Consider the following 22,211-nt stretch of genomic DNA (forward strand, 5'->3'; position numbering starts at 1 on the left):
AATCATTTAAAAATTCTGGCTTTCAAAGGAAATAAAACACAGTGTTAACTGTTGTTAGACTGCTTTCTCTTCTTTTTCTAAACTACTTTAAATCATGGAGCTCTGCATTATGCCCTATATAACTAGGCTAAAGCACGCAAGGATAGCTTGAAACATGAGAGGTTTTTAAAGCATAAAAATAGAACAAGGGGCCAGCCCAGTGACATAGTGGTTAAGTTCATGTGCTCCGCTTCCGGTGACCTGGGGTTCACAGGTTCGGATCCCAGGTGCAGACCTACGCACCGTTTATCAAGCCATGCTGTGGCAGGTGTCCCACATATAGAGGAAGATGGGCACGGATGTTAGGCCAGGGCCAATCTTCCTCAGCAAAGAGGAGGATTGGCAACAGATGTCAGCTCAGGGCTAATGTTCCTCACCAAAAACAAACCAAAACAAGACAGAACAATATTAAAATGCAGTGAATGTTAATTATTCCATCTTCAAAGTGTAGGAGAGGCCTTTTTTGGTTATTTTTTCCTTTGCATGTGTCTCAGAATCTAAACAAACACATAATTCTTTTCCAAGTTTATGTGATTTAGTCTATGATTATGATTTAGCCACAAAATAACTGTCAAGAAATAGCTAATTTGAGAAAATATTCTTAGTTTCCTCAAATAACTAATTTTTTAAAATACTAATTGCCCCCAATAAGTAGTCAGTTAGCATTCTAAGATTCAGTATACTTGTGTTTGGAATATTCTAAACTCAAACATTTAACACTTTTTAAAGGAGAGTAAATTTATAAATGGGGAAACTGAGGCACAAATGGTTCCAAGGAAAATAAAATCTTTTTGAGTTGAAAATGTAAGAGTAAAGTTATTTAGTGGCTACATATTACTAAGAGGTTCCCAAAAAGAGCTCTAAATAAAAATAAGTAATTGCAAAATACACCACGAGGCGATCGCAAGATAGGATATCAGTCAGACAGTTTTATTAATGAATTAGTAGAATCTATCCCCCCTACACACACCCATAATTTTAAATAAGGGATGATATAAGTTGAAATAAAATAAATGTAACTTTTAAGTATACTTTAATGTATTCAAAATATAGTGAAAACACTCTACTTGGTAAAGGGCTCTCTATTTTTTTTCCAAACCAAGGGACACATTGAAAATATTATAAAATAAAAAGAGAGAAAGAAAGAAAACAATCGATAACAACGACTTGATAGAGCCCTTTTAACCAATTCAGGAAAACTGGGAAGGCTGGATAATCAGACTGGATACAAAAGGTTCTGTGGTAATTACAGTTTGAAAGCTATAGATGCTTCCCAGTTGCATAATGACAAAGTTACTAAGGAGATAATTTGTGAGCGAGCTGAAGATAGGTTTAATCTTGTTCATGATTATAGGCCTTCTTGAGCTACTATGAGAAATTTCAATAATTTTCAGTTATACAGGCAAAATTTAGCACAAGTTCTATAATGAAAAGAATAGTTTAGTGGAATGGTGGGATCAAAGGTGATTAGGAACCTGTACAGGTTAATATGGTGCAGTATTTTGAATGGGTGGGCATTCAAACAGAATCCAGTCTACTCTTCATGGCATAATGTGCTTTCATTTCCAGCCTTGCCTTGCTGTGGAAATTAAGAATGTACACACTTGCCCTATGCAATTGTGTTTCAGGGCACTAGGGCATAAAAAGAGCCCTACTAAAGGAGCAGATAAATGCCAATTGCACTTACTTATCTCTTCTGTCAGTGATGCAACTCTAGTGACATGCTAGTAACATTTTAGCAACTAGCTCTTCAGAAAAATAGAAGAAAAAAAAAGTGCTGATTTGTGGTTTTTGCTAAGTTCTATGGGGTAAATACTCCCACCACGGCCAATATCAACGTGACATCACTGAATGTGGAATTGAGAAAAGGTGTGCACAATTGGCTTTTATGAGTTGGAGTGAACCAGATCCAGCACACCATTGTAACGACAGCATCCCCCAAATTTCATAAGAACAGCAGTTCAAATCATTACATTAAGGACTTCTTGTACATCTTAAGCACATTTGAAGAACATTTATGAAGATTACTACTCCACCATTCTTGGTCTCTGTATTCAGAATTTAAACACATTTTGACCTACAGTACACTTTTAAACGCAAATATCTACCACCCACATAGATCTCTATCTTTTCAAGATCTCTATCTTTTCATTCTATCAGATACACACACAGAAATTCTTGTTAAGTTCTCAGACCTCTTGAATTATAAAGCATGTCTTTTATCTCAACTTTACCGCAAATGTTGTGAAACCTAAGTGTCACACATTAAACGTTTGGCTAAAGGGCTCACATTTAACACCATGATGTCCTAGTGTATAATTTATGCTTTAATGAGATCCCCACACCCTCAAAGAAGATAAAAGGATTAACTCTAATCCCCAAATGAACAGTATTCCGTCTAAGTAAGGATATGGATAAGTGAGTCTGGAGAAAATAATAGGAACAAAAGATCCTCTGCTAAGCATGATGATAAGTCAAATTTAGATGACATACTAGCGCTAGAAAAAGCATCTCAGGGTAAATAATAATTTTACTTTCTATATGTATGAATTATAATTTTGACTCCCTATTTGATAAATCCACCAGACTTCTTACATTTCACACTCACTCATCCCTTCTTAAACCCAACATGTTCATGGCTTCCATTGCCCTCCAACTGTCCTAGATTTGTTTGTACTTTGGTTACAATTTCTTCTCTAGCTCCTTGCTGGGCTTCTTATCCTGCTCTGGTCTCTGAAAAGCCAATCATGCCCAAGGATCCATCCGTGGTCCACTGGTCTTCTCTTTGTGAACCCTCGCTGGTTAATTTTTATCTGTTCTTACAATTTGGACTTTGTGCAAATGACACTCAAATCTATGTCTCTAGCCCAGCAATTCCCCCAAGCTTCAGATTCATCAACCTAACTTTTAGTTGGACACCTACTGCTGAATATTCCACAAGGCTTTCAAGGTCTGTTGCATATCTTCACACTAAAATCTATTTGTGCCTCTTGTGTTTTCTACCTGGGTTGTACCACGATTAAACTCTACCTACCTTAAAAGCCTGAAAATGCACCCTTTAGAGAGCTACTGAACAAAAATACAAAGGTTTCCTACCATTCTCCTGCACCAAATATTTCATTGTTGCCATTAAAGCAATATTTTTCAATCTATTGTAAAAGTAGTAAAATAATTTCTAAAAATAAATCATTACTCAGACTCCTAAAATATTACTCAAAATATGTTAGGGAAATAAAAACAACTCTGGTTGACACCTTACACTGGGGTTATGGAAGACAAATGGGGGTTGTAGGATAAAGCCCCACCCATATGGCTTCCCCTTCAGATCCTTGGCAGTTTGGAGGTCCTTTGAGAAGCTCATTTAGGTCCACATAGCAGAGGTTGAGAGCCACTGAACTACAGAATAAAGTTCATTTCTTGGCACAGCATGCAAAGCCCTCCATGACATACTGCTCCTCTCCACCTTACCCTGCACATCCCAGCAATATCAAACCCAGGGCAGTTTCTCCAGATGCCATGTTGTTTCTCATTTCCTGTCTTTACTTCGTGAAAAACACTCTTGGAGCCTCTCCACTCATATCATGTAGCCATTTCCTATGCAGCTTTAAGATTTAAATTGGATAACATTTTACTCATTTATTTATTCAGTCAAGTATCCATGTGTGGACAATATAAGATACTTGTTCTTATGGAGCTTATCATTTTGTGGAGGGGCAACAGACAATAAGCAAACAAATATGCAAACCCCAGTAAATGGAGAACTGCTTGAATCATTTGTTATTAGTGCTGTGGTGGCCACGTACTAGACACTCAAAAAACCATTAGTGAGCATCTTCTCACTTGTTGTGCACAGTGCTAACTGCTTTCATATGTCTGCTCATTTTAATTTTCAAAATTATGTTAAAAAATAAGTTCTGCACTTATCTGCCAGTAAGAAATATTCTGCCACTTTGGTAGATAAGACAAGGGCTCTGAGAGGTTTACAAATTTACCTATGGTCACATAGCTAGAAAGCATCAGAATCTGAATACAAAGCCAGAGATGTCCAGTTTCAGAAGCCATCCATGTTCATGATAAGATTGGCTTTCTGGTGCTATAAAAAAATAAAGGGTCCATTCTTATCTGAAGTCAATTCACATGTTCAAATCTCTCAGTCTTAGATGCATTTCTCTAAATTCTAGGAAGCTTACAGGCAGTTTTACATTGTAGCACTTTAGAATTCAAAAGGATTTAATTATGAGCAGTGAATCTGCAAAGTATGCTGTCAGAGCCCCATTGATTTCAGCAATATGAAAGAACAGTCTCCTGCAGCATCTGTTAAAATGAAATGGCTTAGAGGAGATACAGGAAAAGCATAAATGGTGTACAGAATACCTGGTATTTAAGGCATTCTTTGCTATATAAGCACCAAATTAAAGCTTCAGTTATTTATTCTGAAAATGCTTATAGTTTTGCAATAAGATTCTCACATAATAGACACAGGCTTCAAACATAATCACTAACAAATGATTCAATAGTAATATATGGTTGCTACAACAATATACGGAGAATAAACACAGTAAACAATGTTAAAAATAAGGCACTTGAGCTTCCGGACTGCAGGTACTGCTGCCCAGATGTGGAAAAACACTCCATTCAGTTTGACAGACAGATAAAGAGTTTCCCTGTCGAGTCCGAATAAATGCTCTTCTTGAACCTGCCAACATGAATTCCCAAGAGAAAACAAAACCAGCCAAACTCAAGTTCATAGTTGATTCCAAATACCCCCTGTCATTTATTGCTTAAATAGGAAGACCACATGAGAATTCAGTATAATCTGGACAGGTATGATTTGCCATCAATGGAGAAATATTCCTTTAAGATCGTTCCCAATTGTTGCATTAAAACTTAACAACTTAAAAACTGCCTTCTTGCTGGACAACAGAGGAAAAATCATTTGCTGTTTTTGTGTCTCATTTTTCTATAGGCAAAATGCTTCCAGGCTCTTGCGTAAAAAATATATTTTGAAAAAAATAAGATTTTTATTGTTACTATCTCAAAATATTGTAGCTTACATATTTATACTTGTCTTTCAGATCAGAGACTGCTGCTTTACCAGTTTGATTTGATTTTCTAAATTATAAAAGCAAATTATAATAAGTAGTATTTAAAAAGTTAGTTTAGCTTCCATACATAGATACAATATGTATTTTGAAACTTATTTTTATGCAATGCTCTTTTTATGCATAATTTGACCAAACGATATATGTAATTCTATATCATAATTTCTTCATGTGAAGTTAAATTATAAACACTGACCCAGCACTCTTAATGGATGCCTAATTTCTCATTGAATAGATATTCTATAGTTTACTTAATCAATCTTGTTTTTGGCCAATTAAATAATTTTCAGGTTTTTTCCTGTATTGTTATTACGTGTTTGCCTAATCTTTAAGAGACTTCATGCATTTTATGTATTTAAAAGTTTTCTTAACGATTATAAAAATAAACTATGGAAAACTCTCCTAGTCAACTTACTTTTTTCTGTGTCTCTATATTTTAACATGAATTGACATCTGAAGTCTTAGTTTTATTTGGATACATGAAACATATAACAATAATTATTTTTAAAACAATGCCATTTGTCAAATCCACTACGTATCTTCACAGCAAGTCTGCAAGGCAAATATCATTCTTATTTTACAGATAAAGAAACTATTCAAAAGTGTTTGAGCAATATTCTCATGGCTTGTTACAAGGGAGTTGGTTTGGGTGAGAGGTTATCAAAGAAAAATAACAGGACAGGTTTGCAGAGAGGAGAATGAATTCTGTTTTGGACACATTGGGTTTATGTTGCCTGCATTATAACCAAATGCAATTATATAGTAGGAAGGTGCACACACTTTTGGAAATTTGAAGAGAGTATTCTGAAGACACCAATTTGGAAGTCCTCAGCTTGTAAATGAACTTGAAGCCATGGAACTGAAAGAAATTATCACGGTAAAGTACGCAACATGTAAGGCAAAGGGAGGTAAGCACATAATCTTGTAGGAACAGATACACTGGGAAAGAAGAAAGGAAATTCAGGAAAGAAAGAAGGAAAAAAAAGTGAAGAAATAGTGAGTGAAGTCTTAGAAATCAAGGAAGGAGACAATTTTAAGCACAGGTCATTGATCATTCAGCAATAGAGGTGCCATCGGTGATCTTGGTTAAGGGAAATTTCAGTGGTGTTCTGGGGCTGAAGAGGGATTTTAGTGGGTTGATGAGCAGCTGTGTTATTTAATATGAAGAATTATTTTAGAGGACAAATGTGGAAAATGGGAAAGACATTTTGCTGCTCTCCTATAAACTATGGTAACAAAGCTCCTTCACAGATGGGTAGAAGAACTAGAGAGCTTCCCATGGAGACTCTTAAAGGGGCCCTCTGAGTATGTACAGCAGTGGATTCGGTTCTATTTATGGGAACTTGGCACAGAAAGTTTCCTCCTCATAAAGACTGGACACGTCCATTAGAAAGGGCAACAGATATGACCTCTCCAGTAGACTACATCCCAAATGACTAAAACCAACAGCAAGTACTCCTTTATTGGCTACCCTATCCAAGCCATTGTTAACTATTAAAATATTGAACTATGAACTATTAAACATATTAAAATAAGAACTATTAAGACATATACAAATCAAAAAAGTAACTTATGACCACGAGAGCTGCCTTAGGCCACTGGCGTGACATTTCTGTTTGCCAAGAGCCAGGAGAGAATGGCAGGACTCTGGTCTTGAGCAGTTGGAAATTTTTGTTAACTTATATCATTCTTATATATCATTTTAAAAAATCAATAAATTGTAGAGTGCTGAGGAAGGTTGTGCAGACATTACTGTTCCCCCCCATGGCATGACCTTTAAACAGCTAAGCCTGTATGTTCACTCCAGCTGTACTGCCATGGAAGGCTTACAGACGAGAAGTGCAACTGTGATTTCTCGACACCCACAGATAATTACTGTTACTATTTGAATGCAAAGAGATAATTCTTTGTTCTGACTTCCTTTTGTTTAGTGAAAAAGAACTATTTACATCTCAACTTATGTTTTATATTCCAAGCATTATCAGCACTATCGAGATCACATGAAGCCCAGGACATTCTCTTATTCACTATATTCAATACCGAACTGTGTAAAAATACTTTTAATTACATAAAATGGACAAATTTAGTGCCAAGCACAAAGACATGTGTTTAGCATAATAATCCTCCCTTCTTTCCCAAGACATTGTTGGTATTATTAGATCTCACTCACAGCTCTGGAGTCTCACAGAGGCTGGATTAAGTATATGCTGCAGGTGGGGCTCGTTGATTCCCTCCCTTAGATGACAGATGTTCCTCTGCCTTCTTACTGTAGTATTCATTCACTCCTTCATTCACAAAAAATAATTGAACATAAATTTTTGCCCATGGTTTTTTTTTAGGAACTTGAGCACTCATAAAAGCAAAAATAATTCCTGCCATGAAGGAGCTCACAGTCCATTAGGAGAAGGTGATCACCAGAGCCTGAGAACCCCACAGTAAAGACAGAAAGTGCTTACTACCTAGAGAGCTGGTGATGGGCACATGGGAGTGTCAGAGGGGGCTGCCAGACGGCCTGATGTGAGACTGGGGCTGGACTTTGCTGCAGTTACTGTCTTAAGAGATTTTTGATTATCAAGTTATTAAATATAACATTCTGCCATCAAGATACAAGTCCAGCCAAAGGGAAAAGATAAAAAGTAACATTCCCCCTCAAAGTTATAAAAGGCATTCACTAATATCCCACACAGATTGATGAGGAGAAATATATATGTCTAGACCTATACATATATGCAGAAAATCAATGATGATATAAAATAAATTGATACTGAAAAATATGAATAACAATGTTACAAATATAAGCTTTTTTTCCCTTTATGAGAGGATAAATTCTCAATTGATGTAAATTTTAAAGTGGCTATATATGTCCCTAGTTTTTAACAATATTGATGGTTTTGAAATGTAAGTATATTTGTGTTAAATATTAAAATAATATTTCTTTAAAAGTAGCCTCTGAAGGGCAGCAACCATATCATAATTTGTTTTTGTTTCTCTGGGGAATGCACAGTGCCTGATACACAGTAGGTCAGGCTGTAAATTGATCTGATTAATGTTTGTTGAAAGGCTGTGAGATCATTGTAACCAGTGGAAGTCTGAGGCAACTAAATGTCCAGTATTTTGTATATATAATAAATTTCCAGGGTATTGTATATTCCCCTTAATTGCATGATGAAAGACAAAGAATATCGTGCTCTTAGGTACAAGAGATGCTATATCCACTCATTAGTGACATGATGACATTAAAAAAGCATAATATTGGCCATTTTAATTTCATGGCTCCTTGTTTTCATTTCACAGCAATGTGAAATAGAGCACAGTAACATCATAATTTTGTAGAGATGACCTAGACGTCAAGACAAATTCCCCAGAAGGGAGACATTTGGCATAAGTAGAAGGGACTTATTTAACAAACCCATCAGAATACTTGCAACTAAATGCTCATTATATGATATTATACTAGCCTAGGGAATCAAGTGATGTTTTAATAGAGGTTGCTGATGAAAATCACCCTCTTTAGCAATAAAATGATTTGATCCTTTTTACATACCTTGAAAAATTGAGAACATTACACTGGGGTTTTGATTTTCATTATCATTAATGCAACATGTCTTAATTCATTTTTTTTGGATATTTTCCCATCTTTTGGTGCCATAAATCCTTGAGTGAACTTGGGATTTTTGTATCATCTTGTTTCACGGACAATATGGCAAAGATAGCAGTTACCTCCATTCATTTCTCTGCTAAGATTCTTCACTGCAATTATCTGTTTACTCCCACGGAAAACTGAGAGGAAATTATATACCACTTCAATCACTCAGTTCTTTTTTTCCTTTTCTTCAGCCTGTAATGTGCACCTAATAAAATGTGCTGATATGTAAAATCTTAAACAAATATTTAATGAAGAATTATATGTGCAAATCATCATACCAGAGGAAACGTACGACAGAGTGATATAATACACAGTGATTTTCCTACTTGTTTAAACCTGGTCGACCAGACATACAAGTAACAATTCAAACAATGAATGATAATATTGTTCCCTATCCACAGAATTTGATCTCTCTGCTCTGATGCCAATGCCAGTGAATGGCCTCACTGTCATCACGTCCCTAGGCAGAAAACTGGGTGCTACATGGACAAAAGAAAATTAATAGCCTCAAATAATTTCACTCTGAAAGAGAGAATATTTTGAACATTGACAAATGATAACTTAATACAAAGACAAAGTGCTAACCAAATAAATGTATACTGCACAGGGGCAAAACAAATGAGGAATCATGTGACCTAGAATATCATGTAATTCAAAAGCACAGGGAAATTTACCAATCTGGAGTATTGTGATTAAACACTTGACTAATTTCTAGAGTATGAATTTCAAGTGATGTGAAAATAAAGAGTCTTATTACTTTCTCCACAAATATTCATATAAATGACTTGTATGGACAAACACAAGTGCTGTCACGTTTGCTTTATTGAATATATAAAACATTATTTGCAATCAGAACATTGTATGCCAGTTATGCTGTTAAAGTTATTAAAATGTTTCTATTTGTAATTATCCTCTTGAAACCTTGTTTACATTATTAATTTACTTAGGAAAACTATTTCTCATAGAGAATACAAGGGTTTACTCCATCTCTTCCTTGCTGGAATTACTAATCGAAGGCATAGAAATTAGTCCAATTTTATGTCTCATAAAAGGTGCTTTAATTGATAATAATGGCACAAATCAAGTTGTAAAGAGGTTACTCAGAGAATCAACAAATATAAATTGAGTGCCTAATACCCGCCAAGTACTGAGCTGGGTGCTAGGCATTACCATCTAATCAATTACTCTGAGCCCTACATTAAATAGAACATTGTATCAAAAATTATAGATTATTTTTAGGGGCTGGCCCGGTGGTGCAGGCGGTTAAGTGTGCGCGATCCGCTGTGGCGGCCCGGGGTTTGCCAGTTTGGATCCCAGGGGCACGCTGACGAACTGCTTGTCAAGCCATGCTGTGGTGGCGTCCCATATAAAGTGGAGGAAGATCGGCATGGATGTTAGCCCAAGGCCAATCTTCCTCGGCAAAAAGAGGAGGATTGGCAGATGTTAGCTCAGGGCCGATCTTCCTCACACACACAAAAAAAAGTAAAAAAAAAAAATTATAGAATATTTTTAGCTTCTGTGTCCTTAGATCATTATATAACACTATGAAAACTCTTGTGCAGGGTGAACTATAACAAGGGATGTTGTTGCAAAAAGGAATGTGACTATTCAAAGTGTGTTCTATATAGAATCTTAAATTGTATCCCATGCTTTACCTTGATATAACCATATTAAACATTTTTAATATTTCTTTAAATGTCATTTTTTGTAAAACTTTATAGCTAATAGCAACTATCTATAGCTATATCTACTTATAACTAATAGTACTATATGTCAGGCACTATTCTTGACGTGTGTGTGTGTCTGTGGATAGATAGATAGATAGATAGATAGATAGATAGATAGATAGATAGATAGATTGATAGATAGATATTGAGAAAGAAAGATTGAGAGAGAATTTCCACAAAACTGTGGGTGCTGTTGTTACCCATAATTTATAGGTAAGAAAAAGCTTAGAGAAAGAGTGATTAAATAACTTGCTCCAGTTCTCATAGCCAGTATGTGGTAGAGACAGATATGGTGATGGAACAGTTTGGCTCTAGAGTTCCTCATCTTAACCATCTTGAAATATTGCCACAGATCAGTGCAAATTTGAGCTGTCTAAGCAATCTAGATATGTGGACTTTTCTTTAGCTCATTTATCAGAATTTTAGTGATTTCACAGTTCTTTACATTGGAATTTTCCATTAGCTTGAGATAGAAAAAAATAGAACCCTCAAACATTTTAAATGACTAAAAGATATAATGCAAGCTAACAGCATTTCCTACAAAGGTTGGACTTTAGAAAGCATTCAATAGGGCCGGCCCCGTGGCTTGGTGGTTAAGTGAGCGCGCTCCAGTGCTGGCGACCCGGGTTCGGATCCCGGGCTCGCACCGACGTGCTGCTTCTCCGGCCATGCTGAGACCGCGTCCCACATACAGCAACTAGAAGGATGTGCAGCTATGACATACAACTATCTACTGGGGCTTTGGGGAAAAAAATAAATAAATAAAATCTTTAAAAAAAAAAAAAAAAAAAAAAAGAAAGCATTCAATAAATGTTAACCATTGTTTTTATGGCCACTGATGTTGCTCCTCCTATAATATATTAAAGTCCAACGTAACACATCTTTCCAGGAGCTTACCCCATTTTCATCTTCCCGTGTTGTTCACACAGAGAATGCTTAACCCTGAAATATACAGAACTGATAGCGTCAGAAGCTTCTCTTTATTTCTCACAGCCTAGGAAATCATAGCCCTACCAGAATTCTAACACCTTTTATCACTTCCAATGCTACCACTTGTTTTTTATCTGGACATCTGCAATGTCTGAACATCTCACTGCTCTTTCATCTCATACTCTTGCTCTCTATAGTATATTCTCAACCCAGCAGCCAGAGTAATAATTTTTAAATGTAAGTCAGATCATGTCAGTCTTCTGCTCAGACTTTACAATGCCTTAGAAAGTCCCATATGATCTGGCTTCTTGTCACTGACTTGCTCTCACCAATTTGGCCACATTGAGCTCTTCGTTACGCCTTAAACACTCCAGGGGCATGCTCTCTTTAGTGATTCCACACTTGCTTTTCCCTCCAACTCCAAAGATCTTAATGCATATAACTGCATGGCTTAGTCTCTCACTTACTTCAAGGTTTAGCTTGAAAATATCATCTTCTCACTGAGGTCAACCATAACAGCCCTATTTAAAATTGTAAACTATACTCCCTCTCTTCCTAACCTGTCATTTTAGATCCCTCTTACCCTGGCTTATATTTCTTTTTTCTATAACATCTATCACCTCAGAACATGTTACATAATGTAATTGTTTAATATGTTTAGAGGATATTGTCTGTGTTCCCTCTCTGGGAATATAAGCTTCAACAAGGGCAGGAATCTGTATCTGTTTTGTTCACTGATATATCCCGAGGCCTTAGAAAAATCTCTAGAACATAATAGTCACTTAATAAAGTCTCATTTAAAAAATGGATGGGTGAGCGGCCGGCTTGATGATGTAGTGGTTAACTTTTGGCGCTCCGCTTCAGCGGCCCGGGGTTCACAGGTTCAGATCCCTGGGGCGGACTGACACACTGCTTGTCAAGCCACGCTGTGGTGGCGTCCCATATAAAGTAGAGGAAGATGGACAGAGATGTTAGCCCAGGGCCAATCTTCCTCAGCAAAAAGAAGAGGATTGGCAATGCATGTTAGCTCAGGGCTAATTTTCCTCACACACAAAAAATAAATAAAATTTAAAAATAAAATTAAAAAATCAATGGGTGGATGGATACATGAATTCCATAAATTTTTATTAAACAACTATTTATTGAGTACCCACTTACATTTATATTGAGAAAAGAAATTACGAGTTTTATAAAGAAGTGCATGGACTATAAAGTTTCCATGTGAAGATGGTTACGAACATAAACTTTTTCAGTGAATGATGGTTTGAATGATGGATGATGGAATGGGATAATACATTTATTACCAATTGAAGATTACTGTAGTTCTCTGAGAGAGGGAAACTTCCTCTTCCATATTGATGAAGTCTGAAGAATAGCATATTTGGATATTCCATCTCTCTTAACTACAAAAAGGCCACTTGCAGTTCATTTAAGTAAAAGGATGATACAGAAAAAATATGAAAAATCAATTGCAAAACTATTCAAGACACACTTTAGGAAAACATTTTCCCTAAATATAAAAGAACAAATATAAAAAAACAATAAAATTGTGCATAATTTCTGTCATTTGGAGTCGATTATTCAGGACCCTTATTTCTTATTTTCCAAATTTTCATTGTTTGGTAACTCCTTGATCAAAAAGTGAAAAAGAGAAATGAGAGCAGATTATCCTCCTTTCTCCAAAATATTATTTCTACTGCAAGTTGATAAAACCAGAAAAAATCTGGCAGAGATTGAGACCATTATGTAAAACCAGTTGCATGATGTTAGAACCACTGCTAGTGTGTCTATGTGTGAGGACTGTATTATCCTCTCACATATGCACGTGAGAATCTTGGGAGAATTTAATTTCCTACATGTGTAGAAGAAAGATACATGATTTTTTCATTTGGAAGAGATAAAGAAGATGGTAAAGGGTAAAAAGGAAATTTAATAAACTATAATTTGGGGTAGGAAAATGACAGAATAAAGATGAAAAAAGAAAAGAAGAATGGTGGAAATGAAAAAGAGAGGAAGAAAATGTAAAAGGAGTAGAGACATAAAACTAGAGAACATGCTGAATCCAGAGTCTGGGGTGACATATTCAGAGGCAATCAAATCCCATTTAGTAAATTAGGAGTGAGGAGGCAGGAGTATTATTCTTATGGCTATAAATAATTACTTCATTTTTGCCCCAGCTGGCAAAATGAAATATCAATAAAATAAAATACGTAATAAATATCCTCTCTTTGGGGCCACTATCTAAGCAATTAACTGATAAAACCTTTTACTATATATAGGGCTTTGTACAGGGATTTTTACTTTTTAGTCAGTATATGCCACGACTCCTTCCAAATTAAGACCAGATGGTAAATTCTACATTTTACATGAATTTCATACAATCTCCAGGGATTTCAAAGCAATTAGAAAGCAAGTATGTCATTCTCACCTAACATAAATTCACATGGGAGATCAAGATAAAATAATTTTTAAACGAACTTGACTGAATTTGTGTCACTAATTTCTGTTATTAGAACATATCCACAAATAGAAAATTGAAACTATGTAAATTTTTTCTCTTATAACTGTCATGCTATTTTCCTAGTCTCACATAGAATTGGGATTATGCATTTCATGAGACAATAACTGTTTTTTTCATTGCTGTTGTATAATATGTCTCAAATCATACTACTACTTGTAAATGGATTTAATGAGCATAAAAAATGTTCCCATCAGCTACAAATCCAAAATGTCATCATATCTACTCTCTCTCTCCTTTTATGATTATAATTATAACAGAAGACTTGAGAAAGGTAACAATGCTTTTTCTATTTATGTGATAGCATAATTGACAATTACATACCGTGATGGAGTTCATTTATTATGTAATGCTTAATTTTTGTATTCCAATACAAAAAAGCTTAGAATAAAATATTTCCTACAATCCTTCTGGCATCACATATAGTCAAACTAACAGTGCCATCACCTCTATCTATAACATCATGGTCATCTGTCATCATTGCCATTAGGACACTGGTCACTCCCCAGGTCTGAGATAATGAAATCTAAAGCTATAGCGAAGCTTCAGATTTCACCTACTTGTAAACACATAGTCCAAGAAAAGTATACAACAATGATACTTCATTTGAAAATTAAAACCACAACACAACTGAAGCAACAACAAAAATCTTTAAAAGATACCTTTCACAATTTGTCAAAACTTGATGCACTGAAAGATTGAAATCCATGACATAGTCCCTAAACTGCAATCATAATCACATAGCATTAATATTTGTCCTCTGGTGTTTTCCTCAGCTGTAGTATCTCCATTTTCTCCTCTCAATCTAAAATCATCTATCCGTTCTCACTTCTTCTCTTCATAACCTCAGTAACATGCCATACACACTTCTATTAGTGGTACACTTTGTGGTACTGTTTACAATCCTTTATTGTCTTATTAGTTTCCCACACTAGACTGTAAAATCTTTCAGGGCCAGGACATAGTTTAATTTGTCAGGTAATATTTGTGTCCTACCAAAAGCTTAATCTCTATAATTTCTTGATTTCTGAGTCCTGATTATATGATAGGTGGATCTCCACACACTATGCAATCCAGGGAAGGGTGATGTGTCTCCCGGTCCCAGGTAAACCATGGATTGTAGCTAAACATTGTAACTCCCTTCTATTTCCAGTGATTGGTTTAGGCATAGGTGTTATACACAATGCTGTCCAATGAGAGGTGAGGGGAAGCCTTTGGGTGGCTTCCAGAAAAGGTTTATTAAGCTTTTAAAAAAGAATCAAGAAGGAGTTGACCACTCCCCTTCTTTGGAGACTTTTGAGTCTGCATGTGATGTCTATAACTGTGGAAATGATTTAGCACCATGAAGGGAGTTTGCCAGAGACACTGATGACAAATAACTAGTTTCTTGCTTATATTATTTAGCTGCTAAACTACCATCCCTGGAGTCATGTGTCTTCTTGGTATGAAAGATAATTGATTTTTTTGATTGTTAAAGCCTGAATGGTTAGAGTTTCTAATGAGTCAAAGTCTCCTATGCAACATAGATTTTTGCACTTTACTGAGTAAGCCCTCTAATATGTTAAATGAATAATAAACTCTGGTTTCAATGCAGAATGTGAACATTAGACAAGAAAAGTTTAGAAAAAATATTATTTTACGCATCAGAGAACTACTTTATAGAATTTCTGAAATAGCACCTGCAATATAAACTTCCAATGATCAACGTTCTAGAAAGTGTAATGTATTACAAAAATAATGTGTTGAATCCACAGGACATTCATCTTTTGTCTTATTAACAACAGATTTCTAGATTGGGGAAGGAAAAAAGCAGAATATTCAATTTCTGTTACTTCAAATTTGCAGTATTGAACGTGAGGCACAAATTAAATGAAAAAAGCAATTCTCACTTAGTATTTCTATCTTGATTTGGATACTAAAGGATAAAACAGTAAAAGTTGTTTATAAAGTTTCCTTTCTGACATTCAAATTTAACGAATACTCTCTTGATTCTAAATAGGGTGGTTCATTTTTCAGATAAAGAGCCCAGAGTCATGGAGAGAACCAGATGAGGAAGGATATTACAAGTTCTTCACAAAGGAAATACTGCACACTGCTCATATCAGGCCCATTTCTTTTGAAGTCAAATGTCATCATCTGTCTAGATTATTACTAAGCAAGAAGAAAGAGCTTACATATGTGACAGACGGCATTGAAATTTTGTCTGCAGCCAGTGGCTAAGTAGAAAATTGAAAATACACAGGTGTAAGAAACAGCTTTGTGATTTCTATGCAAATCTGTCCTACATGAGTTTATTAATTGAATCATTATTTTTGTCAAGTTACACATGAGCTTCCTCAGAAGTTTTCAAAAACAAATGATCAAAGATAACCAGAAAAAAAATCAGGAAAAATGATTTGACCAAAAATAAAATATACATGACTATAATATTTCCCTTAAAAACGCATCTTTCCTCTAGCTAAAAACATTAATGAGAATCTGTCAATAGTTACAGCTCCCTTATTTTACGTGAAACGTGAAGGAGCTAATGAATAATTAAAGCTTAAAGTGTTCATACCTTTTGACCCATTGATTCTACCACAGGAAAGCTATTCTAAATTATTAGGGCAGAAAAACCATTTTTTAGTAAGATGTTCAACATTGCATTATATTAAAACACTTTAACGTTAAAATAATTGTCAAACAATGGGTGAAATGGTTACAGATATTATTATTAGGCTGTAAATTTGCTGAGCAAATGAACTACGTCCATCTTTCTCACCTTCAGCTCTCAGCACATTTCCTGGGACAGAGAAAATTCACAGGAATCATGATTCATTCACTCACTCATGCATTCTACTTATTCATCCAACAACCAGGTATTAAGCCTTACATTCATTCCAGGAATTATGCCAGCCACTGGTGACACAAGGAAGAATAAGAGGGAGTTTGGTCTTTAAGGGGTTATAGTTGGTGATGCAATTGGGGAAGGAAGGAAGAACAACACATAAATTCCTATGATAAAGTGCTAATGCTCTGCAGGTGTCTGATGGTAGTTTATGGAGGAGATAGTTGAAACCATGTTTTTTTTTCCCCCCCAATGGACGTATACAGAAGAGTAATAAGAGTTAAAGACAAAAGTGGTGGCATTCACTTAGATTCAAAGAACAAGATGTGACTGGTCGGTCACATAGGTGGGAAGACAGATCTCTGCTGGTCACAAAGTCAGGGAAGGTGAGGGATTTAGAATGGAGCTGGACAAAGAAAGGGCCCAACAAATATTTGTTGAATGAATGTAGCAAGAACGTGGGAGAAGATAATGACTATGAAAAGGCTTCTAGACTTTTCCATTTGTGATTGATATTTCTTCATGTTGGAATATTTCTGGAGATGCTTTTTCTTTTACATTTGTGATAGAGATGCAGATGAGAGGTATTGGAGGCTGACTAATCCCTGCTGCTGCTGAGACCTGGAGCCAGTTCCATGTTCAGTCCTCCATGCAGGGCAGTGGTCCTCCTGGTGCACAGCTGGTTGGAGGGGAGCAGAGATGGCTTCAGGGTCTACTCTCCAGAGAGGCCTATGTGAATAAAGCAGCAACACTTTAGAAACACCTCCCTGTATTCTTTCTATTTACTCTTCAATATGAAAAGAGTTTGGAAGGGGTGACAGGAACAAACTTCAAAAAATAGTGCATTTTCTGGAATGTTCACACATAAAGAATAAAAAAAGGAAAAATATCAAGCAGTTTAATTTATTTTGATTTTCCAACACATCACCACTACTTTCACTTGTGTTGCTTTGTTTTTAACATGGTAAGAAGAATATGATAGTGCAAAATGATGTAGTACTAGCTCAGAAAGGAAACTGCAGATCATGTCGATAAGGGTTTGTTAATATACAGTATTCCTCAACAGAAATTATACTAAATATTATATGAAGTATTACCATAAATAAGAATATTTTCATTTAATTTTAACTTACGAATGCATCTGGGAAACATTCATTTATAGCTTACTTATTACCCAATTATGTCACGTGTGTGGGTGTTTATGTATTTTTCATTGAGTCACAAAGGATATAAATATGAAACAATGAAATCAAAGCAGCTTTGAGGGCTCTTCCTTAGTGCTTTGGGCACTCATAATAAAGTCCTATAATTTATTATAAAGGCAAGGCATGCAGAGCTCAAAAGTTTAACAAGGTTGCTGCTTACAGAAGATCAGACATAGGAAACCAATATAATTGCCATACCCCTCAACCCAAGTCAATTCTGGAAAAAAGCAAGTAATTTTTACTATAACACTTTCTTTCTCAGAAGACTAAATTAGTTCCAATTACATATTTTACATTCTGTACTTCTATGTATGACTTTAATAAAAATTCTAACAAGTTGCTCAATATTAATAGTTGAATATAATAATAACACATGCCATTTACTTCTTTGGCCATTTCTTTCAGTGGACTTAATATTGCTATTTAATATAATATTATAGACATATTTAGCACAAAGAAGAAACTGATTACCTGAGAAAGTAAGGCATTAAGTCAGAGAATTGTTCTTTATAATTATCTTCTAATATAATATATGTAAACCAAATTCTTGGGGCACTAGGAAGATTCATGGATCTTGGAAATATATCCAACTTTTGGCCAAATGGCAGTTTTCTCAGATAACCTGGGCTTTAAAATAGGCGAACTGCTTGGAAAAGGATTATTTACTAAAGTCACAATGTATTCAACTGCTTTTATATCACTCTAAATATATTCCGATTTGTTAATTATAGTATTATATACTTAAATGTTACAATTTTCATACTATTCACATCCTATGAATTCAATCAATTATTGTGAAACATTATCAAAATTATACCACATGCATAAAAAAAAAGGATGCACTAGGGGTCAGCCTGGTGGTATAGTGGTTAGGTGAGCGTGCTCTGCTTCGGTGGCCCAGGGTTCACAGGTTCGGATCCCTGGCGTGCAACAATGTGCCGCTTGTCAGGCCATGCTGTGGCGGCCTCCCATATAAAAGTAGAGGAAGATGGGCACGGATGTTAGCCCAGGGCCAATCTTCCTCATCAAAAAGAGGAGGATTGGCATCGGATGTTAGCTCAGGGCTAGTCTTCCTCAAAAAAAAAAAAAAAGGATGCACTATAAAACAGACAGTTAAAGAGGGAAAAGTACTGAATAGAAAGCCCAGGTTCTAGCTCTGACCCACCACGGAGCTGTGGGAACTTGGGCAAGCCACTTAATGCCTTTTGGACTCAGATTTTTCATCCATAATATCAATGGTTTAGCTATACGGGTTTAAGTTCAAAAATTCAAAGATTTTCCAAGATTCCGAATTCCCATTTCTACTTACATATTATCACTGAGTTAAGAGTCCAATAGGAGGAAACACATAGAAACAAGTAAATAAATAAGTAAAATAATTGCAGTTGTGATAGGCAGAATAACAGCTCCCTAAAGATATCCACATCCTAATCCCAGGAATATATTATTATATTATATTGTATTATATTATAATTAAATTACGTATTATTGATTTTACCATTTATTAAATGGAGAGCTACAAAGATCATGAAAACAATGCTGAGTCATTTTATATTTAAGATTTCTTGTGTATACTTGAAAGCATTTCTAGATTGGTCAGGATATTTTTTTCTAGCCCATGAAAGGAAAGTTATAAGCATGGCGTATGTATAGACTGTAGGTACAGTATGTTACATTTATGTAACTAGATTAAAGAATATATTTTCAAGAGTCTGAAAATAGCCCAGGCAGTAGTAATCTATGGAGCACTAACATAGAGCCGGAAGCTCATCAATAAGAAAAAAGAAAAAGACTGCACATGTGGTTGAATGAGGGCTGATAACTTAGAGCCTTTCCTCTCACCTCAAACATCCACGGGAGGGACTCCATAGAATAACACTCCTGGCCTCTCTCTGCCAACCCCTCACTCTTTCCTGTGAGAAGCAGCATGAGTTATGTAATTGGTGAATTTGGAAGAATAAGGGATGATCATGCTTGGCTCAACTCCCTACTCTTTGTAGATCTCTCTGCCCGCAGAGCAGGTATTCTCATGGATTATCTCCTGACACTACAAGGGTTGTACCTGTGGCAGAAGCAGGCTTTTGTCCAGCACAGCTTCAGACTTGATGGCTGACTGTTTCCAATCCAAGAGGACTATCTGCAGGAGTGTATGGCCTAGATCTGCATAGAGATCTAGCTCTCATCACTAATAAAGGTGACATATTGATATCCTTATGCTGGACCTTTGTGTAAATCTCAAATGGTTCCTAACATAGGTATGAGGTGTAGTACTAATTGTGTACCCTAAAATCATAACAAACAGCACGTTAGATACTTTATACTTTTCCATTCATTTATTCAGTCTTCATTCAACCAATATTTGAGCACTAGCAAGCGAAAGAGACAGACATGATTACCACTCTCACTGAGGTAATATTCCAGTGGGAGGAAACAGTTAAAAACAAATAAACAAAAAAGTAAAACAATTCTAGTTGTGGTAGGCAGAATAATGGCTCTCCAAAGATGTCCACAACCTAATCCCGGGAATCCATGAATACGTTAGGTTACATTGGAAAAGGAGAATTAGGTTGCAGATGAAATAACAGTTGCTAATAAACTGACCTTGAGATGAGAAATCATTCTGGACTATTCAGGTGAATCCAATATAATCACAAGAGTCCATTAAATGTGGAAGAGGGAGGCAGAAGAGCAAGTATCAAAGTAGGACCATGTGAGAAAGACTCAACTGGCCATTGCTGGCTTTGAAGATGGAGGAAGCGGCTGTGAGCCAAGGAATGCAGGCTGCTTCTAGAAGCTGGAAAAGGCAAAGGAGGCTCCTACTCTAGAGCCTCCAGAAAGGAACACAGCCTTACTGACTCCTTAATTTTAGTCCAGTGAAACTCATTTTAGGTTTTGGATCACTAGAGCTAGAAGATAATACATTTGTGTTGTTTTAAGCCACTAAGTTTGTGGTGATATGTTACAGCTTCAATAGGAAACTAACACAGTAGTCATAAGTGCTGTGAAGACTTCTGTACTCATAATGAGATTGGGCATACCTGGGGTAAGGTGAGTGAGCTATCAGGCACATGGTAGTTCAGCCTACCTGGCAGAGTAGTTTTAAATATTTCTCATATTAATGCTTTTAGGAAGGCCATGTGCTTTCCTGCTGGTCACATGCCTCCATGATGAGTATTTTTTTTCCATTGGATATATGGCAGAGTAAATAGGGCCTATGAGATTTTCAGTAACCAACAATAATTTTGAGACTCCCTTAATTCCCCCAAAATGATATATTTAAAAAAAATCCTTTGTTGGGGCCGGCCCCATGGCAGAGCAGTTGAGTGCGCGTGCTCCGCTGCTGGCAGCCCGGGTGCGGATCCCGGGCACGCAGCAACGCACCACTTGTCAGGTCATGCTGTGGCGGCGTCCCACATAAAATGGAGGAAGATCAGCACTGATGTTAGCTCAGGGCCAGTCTTCCTCAGCAGGAAAAAAAAAAAAAGAGGAGGATTGGCATGGATGTTAGCTCAGGGCTGATCTTCCTCACACACACACACACACACGCACACACACACACGCACAAAAAAACCCTTTACAAAATAAAGGCAATGAACTTAATTACATGCTTACAAAATGTACCATTATGCTAATTTAATTCATCTTAATTTATTATATATATAAAATTTATTACACTTGAAAACAGTTTTCTCACTTGGCAAAAATTCCTACATTTTTTTTCTTTTTTTTTTTAAAGATTTTATTTATTCTGATTATGAAGTCCGTATGATTATGAAGACATTACAGACAACTGTCAATCAAATCCATTATTTGTAGCCAAATAACTTCAAAAAGAAATTCTAAATATCCATCTAAACGTTTAACTGCAAATTCTATTTCATGTAGGATGTGGGAGTACTTTAACCTATGTGATGTCACGTGGGAAGGATTTCTGAAGGTAAGATTGTCTATGGTCCCTGAGAGTCTTCAAAGGGCCCTGCTCACCACTCCCTATTGCCTTTCTCTTGCACAAACATCCAACTTCTTTTGCATTATCAGCTTGTTCCCTGATTACAACTGGGGTTTGGACTCCTTGTCCAGCCACCGATTGACAAGCTTGGAAATGAGAAAAGGAATTTGACTTGCCTTCACTTTGCACTGAGGAATCAGTGAGTACACCCGAACCACTTCTATACCGGCCCTCCAACATACGTCACATCAAATTTCATATATGACTT

The 22,211-nt window shown here is 36.1% G+C and overlaps 1 long non-coding RNA gene across 1 annotated transcript in view; it reads left to right on the plus strand.

Annotated features, from left to right (window-relative positions):
- LOC147917292 (uncharacterized) overlaps nt 1-22,211 on the plus strand; it is a 98,702-nt gene that overhangs the window by 72,207 nt on the left and 4,284 nt on the right. The window contains exon 3 of the long non-coding RNA XR_015552082.1: nt 21,880-21,931. This is a non-coding gene — a long non-coding RNA (uncharacterized LOC147917292). The remainder of the gene's footprint in view (nt 1-21,879; nt 21,932-22,211) is intronic.

The sequence above is a fragment of the Ceratotherium simum genome, chromosome 4, assembly GCF_057802395.1.
Source record: "Ceratotherium simum simum isolate JZ-2026a chromosome 4, ASM5780239v1, whole genome shotgun sequence".
NCBI lineage: Eukaryota > Metazoa > Chordata > Mammalia > Perissodactyla > Rhinocerotidae > Ceratotherium > Ceratotherium simum.